This window comes from Hyperolius riggenbachi, chromosome 1, assembly GCF_040937935.1.
Source record: "Hyperolius riggenbachi isolate aHypRig1 chromosome 1, aHypRig1.pri, whole genome shotgun sequence".
Classification (NCBI taxonomy): domain Eukaryota; kingdom Metazoa; phylum Chordata; class Amphibia; order Anura; family Hyperoliidae; genus Hyperolius; species Hyperolius riggenbachi.
The window spans coordinates 73,942,638-73,951,786 of record NC_090646.1 but is presented as its reverse complement, the minus strand read 5'-3'; the positions used below and the strand labels follow the sequence as shown (position 1 = coordinate 73,951,786).

The 9,149-nt window shown below is 50.3% G+C and overlaps 1 protein-coding gene across 2 annotated transcripts in view; it reads left to right on the top strand.

Moving 5' to 3' along the window:
• The first annotated feature begins 4,272 nt into the window (after nt 1-4,272).
• The window catches only part of RPIA (ribose 5-phosphate isomerase A), a 56,162-nt gene continuing 51,285 nt past the window's right edge, over nt 4,273-9,149 (top strand). The window contains exon 1 of one of the 2 annotated variants that reach the window (XM_068275140.1): nt 4,273-4,359. The gene's annotated coding sequence lies outside the window, so the exon portion shown is untranslated. The other variant, XM_068275149.1, reaches the window with a different exon arrangement.

The window sequence follows — 9,149 nt, the reverse complement described above, 5'->3', positions numbered from 1 at the left end:
TTTTAAATTACTGCACACTGTAAAAAAAATGTAAATTAATTGAAAGGACCAATCAGAATTAAAAACGCTAATCGCAAACTGCTACACAATCCCTGGCAAAAAGCTTACACTTTTTAAAATCACTACCAAAATCGCCAGAAAACGCTCATGAAATTGCTTACAAAACGCTCATTAAAAGCGATTGCGATTTGTAGTGGGTTCCAGGCCTCAGTGTTGATAATTTTGCATAATTTTGTATCATCTGAAAAGATGGCTACATTACTCTGTACTCCATCTACTAGATCATTAATAAATAAATTGAAAAGAATAGGACCAAGTACTGACCCCTGCGGTACCCCACTGCTAACAGTTTCCCATTCGGAGTATGTTCCATTTACCACCACTCTTCGCCATCTATCCCTTAACCAGTTCTCTGTCCACATACACACATTTTCTCCTAGCCCCTGTATCCTCAACTGTATCAGGCTATTGTGGGAAACAGTGTCAAAAGCCTTTGCAAAGTCCAAGTACACTACATCCATAGCTTTCCCAAGATCTAAATTTTCATCCACCCACCACTTCATAAAAGCTGAGAATGTTGGCGAGACAGGACCAGTCTTTAGTAAAACCATGCTGTCGAACTGAAATAAGATTATTCTGTGCTACATAATTTTGTATAGCATCCCGTAGTGTTCCGCCTTTGAACACAGATGCACAGGGAGAGAAGAAAACCTGGCTATACAGTGTGCAACGGGTTTCAATCAGATAGATCCCTCTTCTATCTGATCATGATCTGAGAGGTATCTATCTGTTGGTCATGTCGACTTAGGTATGGCCAGCTTTAGAGGACCAGCCACGAGGGACGGGAAGGTCAATGGGCTTTATTTAATATTTTTTCCCAATGCAAGGGTGCTTTAACGAGAATCTGTAGCCTCCGAAAATACCCCTTTTTTTCAGCCAGTCTTATTAAGCATTAATGGATTCGCTGAAATGCCGCTATCGTGCGGCAAAATGAGGCTTTAATCACCCTGAAATTGTGGGGCTCTTTCCTGTTGGAGGCAGAGCTTTGAGCTGTAGCTCTGCCTCCATTCGCGTCAATCTCCCGTGGATCTCCATCTCCTCCCACCCCTCTTATCTTCTTTCACTGAGAGGGGCGGGAGAAGGCAGAGATCCACGGAGATTGACGCGAATGGAGGCAGAGCGCCAGCTCAAAGCTCTGCCTCCCCGGGCAGCAAAATCCACAACTTTGAAAGTCATGGATTTTTGCCCCGGTATTTAGGGGTGATTAAAGCCTCATTTTGCCACGAGATAGCAGCGTTTCAGCAAATCCATTAATGCTTAATAAGACTGGCTGAAAAAAGGGGCATTTTAGGAGGCTTCAGACTCTTTTTAAGCACATAAACACTGTTTAAAGCTAATCTGATGAGGGGTTAAAATAATTTATACTTACATGGGTCTTCCTCCAGTCCTATGACCACCGTTGCCCCTCTCGCCATTCTCCCGGGTGTCTCCGTTCGCTTACTATTGGCCCCAGTAATCCTTGTTCACTTGCGTCAGTGGGGCTCTTCTGCTCATGCCCCGGCACAGAACGCTCTCGGCTATGTGAACATGGCGGACGTGCCGACATCCCGGCCTGCGCATGCACATGATGTGATGTGACTGAAGGTGGATTGCGGTGCCGATAGCAGGCGAACGGAGGCAGTAACGGACTGGGAGATGGAAAAACTGAGGAAATCCACCTGCTGGCCAAGCAGCAGTAACGCTGTGTTATCACTTCCAATAGAAACCTGCAGCAAGTCTTCACTGTGAGCAGCAACACCTGATTACTGCTGCTTGGCCAGCAAGCAGGGCCGGCCCGCTCATGAGGCGGGGTGAAACATTTGCCTCAGGCGGCAGATCTGGGGGGGCGGCACCCGCCCGTCCATGGACGCTGGGGCCGCCCGCCGAGCTGGAGGGGTAGCGGGCAGAAAGGGGGTATTGGGCCTAGCGGCGGGGAGGGGGGTCGGACCCCCCCCTCCCTCGCCTGGGTCCCCCGATCTGCGCTCCTCCTCCAGCGTAAAGTACCAGCCAGCGTGCATATGAGAAGAGGCAACGGGCGGGGGAATCACTCACCTTCCGCGTTCCATCGCGTGCTCCACTGACGTCACTTCCGGCAACGCCGCCCACTGTATTGTAAGTGGACGGCCTTGCAGGAAGTGACGTCGGTGGAGCGCACGATGGAACGCGGAAGGTGAGTGATTCCCCCGCCCGTTGCCTCTTCTCATATGCAGGTTGGCTGGTACTTTACGCTGGAGAAGGAGCGCAGATCGGGGGACCCAGGCGAGGGAGGGGGGGGTCCGACCCCCCTCCCCGCCGCTAGGCCCAATACCCCCTTTCTGCTAGCTACCCCTCCAGCTCGGCGGCACCACCCCCCCCCCCCCCACCACCCACGGGGGGGAGCGATTTTTTTTCTAATTTTGCCTCAGGCGGCAAAAAGTCTAGGGCCGGCCCTGCCAGCAAGGGGATTTCCTCAGCTTTTCCACCTTCCAGTCCGACAATGCAAGTAAGTATGAATTCTTTTACCCTCTCCTCTCAAGTTTTCTTTAACCACTTGCCGACCAGGGCTGTATTGGCTGATCTGTGCTGCGCGGGCTCTCCAGCCCGCAGCACAGATCAGTATTATGCCAGGGCGATCAGACTTCCCCCCTTTTTTCCCCACTAGGGGGATGTCCTGCCGGGGGGGGGTCTGATCGCCGCCGGCCATCTGCGTTTTGCGGGGGGGGGCTCCTCAAAGCCCCCCTCCGCAGCCATTTCCGCCCTCTGCCTCCTTACCTCCCTCTCTCCGTAATGCGCAGGACGGAGTTCCGTCCTGCGCATTGAAGGATAGGCTTCCGCCTATCAGATGCTGGCGATCCCCGGTCAATCAGAGGCCGGGGATCGCCGATCTGCCTTACGGCGCTGCTGTGAAGCAGCGCCATATGATGTAAACAGCGGGGATTTCTTCCCCGCGTGTTTACATTTTGCCGGCGAGCCGCAAACGGCGGCCCTCCGGCTGTTCACGGAGACACCATCCGTGAACTGACATGGAAAGGCCGCTCGATCGAGCGGCCGTTTCCATGGTAACCCGCAGACGACCAGTTTACGCCGATCGGCGTTAGCTGGTTGTAGTGTTGGGCGAACACCTGGATGTTCGGGTTCGGGAAAGTTCGCCGAACATGGCCGCAATGTTCGGCATGTTCGGGCCGAACCCCGAACTCCCCGAACATCCCGCTTGTAGGGGCCCTATGGGGTCGCAGGCATAAGGGGGGAGCATGCCCCGATCGCGGGGGGGGGGGGTCGGAAATTCCCCCCACCCCCTCCGCTAGCGCTCCCCCCTCTGCCCGCTTCCCCATACAAAAGTTGCAAGAAGTACCTGTGTCCGGGTGGTAGTGGGTGGCTGCCTGGCTGGCAGTGGGCGGCACTATGCAGTGACTAAATGAGGAGGAGGAGTCCGGAGAGTGACGCGTTGAGGGAGGCCGGGCAGCGAACCGCCCGCTGCCCGGCCTCCCTCAACGCGTCACTCTCCGGACTCCTCCTCCTCATTTAGTCACTGCATAGTGCCGCCCACTGCCAGCCAGGCAGCCACCCACTACCACCCGGACACAGGTACTTCTTGCAACTTTTGTATGGGGAAGCGGGCAGAGGGGGGAGCGCTAGCGGAGGGGGTGGGGGGAATTTCTGACCCCCCCCGCGATCGGGGCATGCTCCCCCCTTATGCCTGCGACCCCATAGGGGGGCCGTATTCGGCCGAACAGGGCCCTGTTCGGCCGAACAGGGGCCCTGTTCGGCTAGTAATTTGGCAGTTCGGGCGAACGCGAACAGTTTGGCCGAACACCACCAGGTGTTCGGCCGAACTCGAACATCACCCGAACAGGGTGATGTTCTGCAGAACCCGAACAGTGGCGAACACTGTTCGCCCAACACTAGCTGGTTGTCAAGAGGTTAATGAAGCCAAAATAATATTTGCCAGCAACTTGTAAGGTAGAAATCTGGAAAGAAGTCTTTCGGTTTACCAGGAAAGTGAAATTTCTCTTCAATTTAATTTGCAGTCTATGCTTCCCTCTCGTGGACAAACCAGGAAGTACACCATTCACATACAGTGGTGTGTCAGACTACATTTACCAGGACGTTCCATATTTATTATTTCGGTTCTTTTCCTTGTTTGTTTGTCAGCTACCTCGTCTGTACAGCATTGGTGATAAAGCAATGAACTATCTTGTTGATTCTCTGCAGTTCGTCAGCCTCTTATTGGCTGTACTGCTGGATGACGTCACCGGGCCGCGGTGCATTACTGGGAAAGCAGCACGCTGTGTGCAGTCAGTGTGATCAGTGCAAAGAAAGCAGACAGGAGCTGACTCTGGTGTGAGTATGTCAGAGTGCTGCATTGTATGTCCTGATGACCGGTGCTGTCTGCAGGGAGACCAGGTCCTGAGTCTGCACAGTATTCTCTATGTTGTGCTGTGTTTACTGTATGTTTATGTGAACTTGCTGTATTGGTTTGTTGCCTGAAGCCTTTTGCAGAAGCTCTATGTAAGCTAGAAGCCTCACCATATGTATAGCCTCAACAAACCTGATGAGATAGATGTGATTGTGTCCAGTCTGTTTAGCACTAAGGATTTTACAGCTATAAAAAAGTTACATTTGCACCATTATTGTCACTATCTTCATAGCATATTTTTTAATCAATGCATCCATATAGAAATCTGAATCATATCCAGCAAGCATGCAAAATAAAGGTGCAGATTTGTCCCTTTCAATGCAGATGTAGCATAGCCATTAAAGGCTACATAGTTTGCAATTCACGGGCAACAGTGGTGGTGGTGTAATGGTTAGTGGTTTAAATCTCAGCCAGGGCACTATCTGTATGGAGTTTGTATGTTCTTCCGGTGTCTGTGTGGGTTTCATCCAGGCACTCTGGTTTCCTCCAGGCCAGAGCAGTGCTTTTCAGCAGGGCTGTGGAGTTGGAGTCGGGGCAATTTTGAGCACCGGGAGTCGGATGATTTTTGTATAAAATCCACAGCCCTGTTAAGTATTAGACTAAGGAGTCGGAGAGTCGGAGTCTGAGCAATTTTGGGTACCTGGAGTCGGAGTCGTGGTTTCAGAAACTGAGGAGTCGGAGTTGGAGTCTGAAGACTTTTGTACCGACTCCACAGCCCTGCTTTTCAGTGCTGCTAGATTTGGGAGCAGCAGGTGCCACCATAGACTATAATGGGAATCACATCTACAGCGGCGCTCAGTGAGTAATGTCGGCGCTGTCCGAAGACGGAGCCAAAATTGCTTAAAAAACACAATCATTCGGCTTCCAGCAATAGCTGGAAGCCAAATTATATCATTCCCCCACTATCCATGGCGGCCTGGAGGGGGAATAATAATTAACACGGCCCGGATTTGTGCAGAAGCAGGATCAGCCATATACCGGCTGTATCCTGCGCCCAAGTCTACCAGTGCCGATTTAAAATGTATGCCTCCAGGCACTCTGGCTTCCTCCAACATCCAAAAAACATACAGACAAGGTAATTGGCTTTCCCCTAATTTGGCCCTAGACTGTGATACATACACCACATGATACATACATAGAAATGACTATGGGAGGGATTAGATTGTGAGTCTTTCTAATGCTGGATACACATGTTGCGGTTTGCTGCGCGATTCGTGGGATCGATTCGATTATTTCCAACATGTTTGATCGTGTTTCGTTTTTAACCACTTGCCGACGGCGCACTCATACCGCGCGTTGGCAAAGTGGCAGCTGCAGGACCAGCGACGCAGTATTGCGTCGCCAGCTTCAGGCTGATTAATCAGGAAGCAGCGGCTCGCGCGAGCGGCTGCTTCCTGTCAATTCACGGCGGGGGGCTCCGTGAATAGCCTGCGGGCCGCCGATCGCGGCTCGCAGGCTAAATGTAAACACAAGCGGAAATAATCCGCTTTGTTTACATTGTACGGCGCTGCTGCGCAGCAGCGTCGTAAGGCAGATCGGCGATCCCCAGCCAATCAGCGGCTGGGGATCGCCGCCATGTGACAGGGGACAGCCTGTCACTGGCTGCACAGTACGGATAGCGTCCTGTGCAGCCCCGATCACCGGGGATGAGCAGATAGGAGAGGGAGGGGGGAATTTTGCCGCGGAGGGGGGCTTTGAGGTGCCCCCCGCAACATGCCAGACAGGAGTAGAGATCAGACCCCCCCTGCACATCATCCCCATAGGGGGGGAAAAAGGGGGGCGATCTGATCGCTCTGTGTGCCAGCTGATCTGTGCTGGGGGCTGCAGAGCCCTCCCAGCACAGATCACAAAAAATAACGCTGGTCCTTAAAGAGACTCTGTAACATTCAAAACATCCCCTGGGGGGTACTCACCTCGGGTGGGGGAAGCCTCCGGATCCTAATGAGGCTTCCCACGCCGTCCTCTGTCCCACGGGGGTCTCTCCGCAGCCCTCCGAACAGCCGGCGACTGTGCCGACTGTCATTTCAATATTTACCTTTGCTGGCTCCAGCGGGGGCGCTGTGGCGGCTTTCCATTCCGAACTACACGGAAATACCCGATCTCATTCGGGTCCGCTCTACTGCGCAGGCGCAGGAAACTTGCGCCTGCGCAGTAGAGCGGACCCGACGGCGATCGGGTATTTCCGTGTAGTTCGGAGCCGACAGCCGTCAGAGCGCCTGCGCAGGAGCCAGGAAGGTAAATAATGACGTCACCGCTGCCCGGACTCCACGGAGGGCTGCAGCGAGACCCCTGACGGATGGAGGACGGCGTGGGAAGCCTCATTAGGATCCGGAGGCTTCCCCCACCCGAGGTGAGTACCCCCCAGGGGATATTTTTATGTTACAGTTCCTCTTTAAGAGGGGGTAAAGGGTGGGTCCTCAAGTGGTTAAGTATGCAAAATCGGCTGTATCCATCGAAACACGATCAAACATGTTGGAAATAATCGAATCGATGGAATCGATCCCGTGAACAGATCTTTTGCAGATAATGATCTTTTGAATGTGTACAGCATCTTTGTGTGCAGCATCTTGCAAAGATTTTTATCTGATGGGGAGTTCAGCACAATAGAATAGACTGTATAGGTATGGCTCTCATACTACATGGAAGGGGGTAAAATTGGTCTGATATCTTTCATTTATCATTCAAGTGTGTATGTAACATTAATAATTGCTGGGAGATGTGATGAACAAACCATCCTGAAACACTGAAATTTCACTTTTGTTAATTGAAAACCTCAGCGATTTCAGTTTGGCTCTGTATTTTTAAAGGGAACCAGAGAGGAACCTTCATTAAAAATACAAAAAGCTTTTATACATACCTGGGGCTTCTTCCAGCCCCATAAGCCTGGATCGCTCCCACGCCGCCATCCTCCGCTTCCTCTATCGCCGGTACCGGGTCCCGTCACTGTAAAATGCAGAATTTAGCAATAGTGTCCCTTTAAGTGTGAACCTTACAGACACTTCCAGGTTTCCCAGATCACTAAAGGCTCATACACACATCAGACCATAGTCTTTTGAAAATGAAAGATCACAGACCAATTTTACCCCCTTCCATGTAGTATGAGAGCCATACTCTACACAGTCTATTCTATGGAGCTGAACTCCCCACCAGACAGAAATCTTTGCAAGATGCTTCACACAAAGATGCTGTAGACATTCAAAAGATCAGTATCTGCAAAAGATCCGTTCCTGCAAATTGCATTCATAGTCTAGGAGATCTGCAGATCATCATACACACCTTGTTTAACTGACATTCATCTGCAGATCAGACAATCCATCCTGGTGGATCTGATCTGCAGATGAATGTCTGTTAAACAAGGTGTGTATGATGATCTGCAGATCTCATAGACTATGAATGCATTTTGCAGGAACGGATCTCTTGCAGGAACAGATCTTTTGCAGATACTGATCTTTTGAATGTCTACAGCATCTTTGTGTGCAGCATCTTGCAAAGATTTCTGTCTGATGTGGAGTTCAGCTCCATAGAAAAGACTGTGTAGAGTATGGCTCTCATACTACAGGAAGGGGGTAAAATTTGGTCTGTGATCTTTCATTTTCAAAAGACTATGGTCTGATGTGTGTATGAGCCTTTTGTGATCCGGGAAACCTGGAAGTGTCTGTTAGGTTCACACTTAAAGGGGCACTATTGCTAAATTCTGCATTTTACAGGATTTAATATAAAATATGAGCAATGACAGTAATATTTCACACATCTATAGTGGCTGATTATAGCCTATTTTTACACTTACATTTCTAATCTCCACTGATGGAGTCACGTCAGAAGTTACGTTTACCTGATGCTGATTTAAGGGGCCCATACACTCAGCAGATTTTTGGCCGATTTCAATCTATCTGACATGTTGGAAAAAATTGGCTTATCTCTGGAGATGGCTTTTCAATTTGCATTGGGCCTAATGGAAATCTGATGGCAACAAAATGCCATCAAATTGATTTTCAATGGATTTCATACTGAAATCTATTGGAAATCTGTTCCCTAGTAAAAAGTTTTTAAACACATCAGATAGATCATCAGTAGATTTTCTGATCTATCTGCTGCTGATCTAACGAGTGTATGGCCACCTTTAGACTACACCATCAGCCTGCAGGAGGCAACTGTACCAGCTGTCTGTGGCTGGTATGTTTCACCCCCTGTTCGTCAGGAAAAGGATTGGTCCATTTTCTAACTGCACTCTTGTGCAGCCCTTCTGCCTAACGGAGCTGTTGTACAGCGTAGCACAGCGCTGTACGGCTCTGTAAATCATGCTGCCCACTGAAGTCCCCTTCAATTGCTAAAGAGCTTGTGTCCTCACTCAGCGCTGCAGTCGGGGATCTTGCATACAGCCAAGAGCTGGTCTCTACGGCAACGGACAACAATAGGTGTCCGGGGCTGTGCCAAGAACCGGAAACACGTCAGAAATCTTTACTTTTTAATATAAAACGCAGCATAAAACGCAAGGACAACTGTAGCAAGAGGTCTATGGAGGTTGCCATATTTATTTCCTTTTATAGCAATACCAGTTGCCTGGCTATCTTGTTGATTCTTGGCATCTAATACTTTAAGCCGTAGCCCCTGAACAAGCATGCAGCAGATCAAGTGTTTCTGACATTGTCAGATCTGACAAGATTAGCTGCATGCTTTCTTCTTCTGTAATCAGACACTACTGCAGCCAAATAGA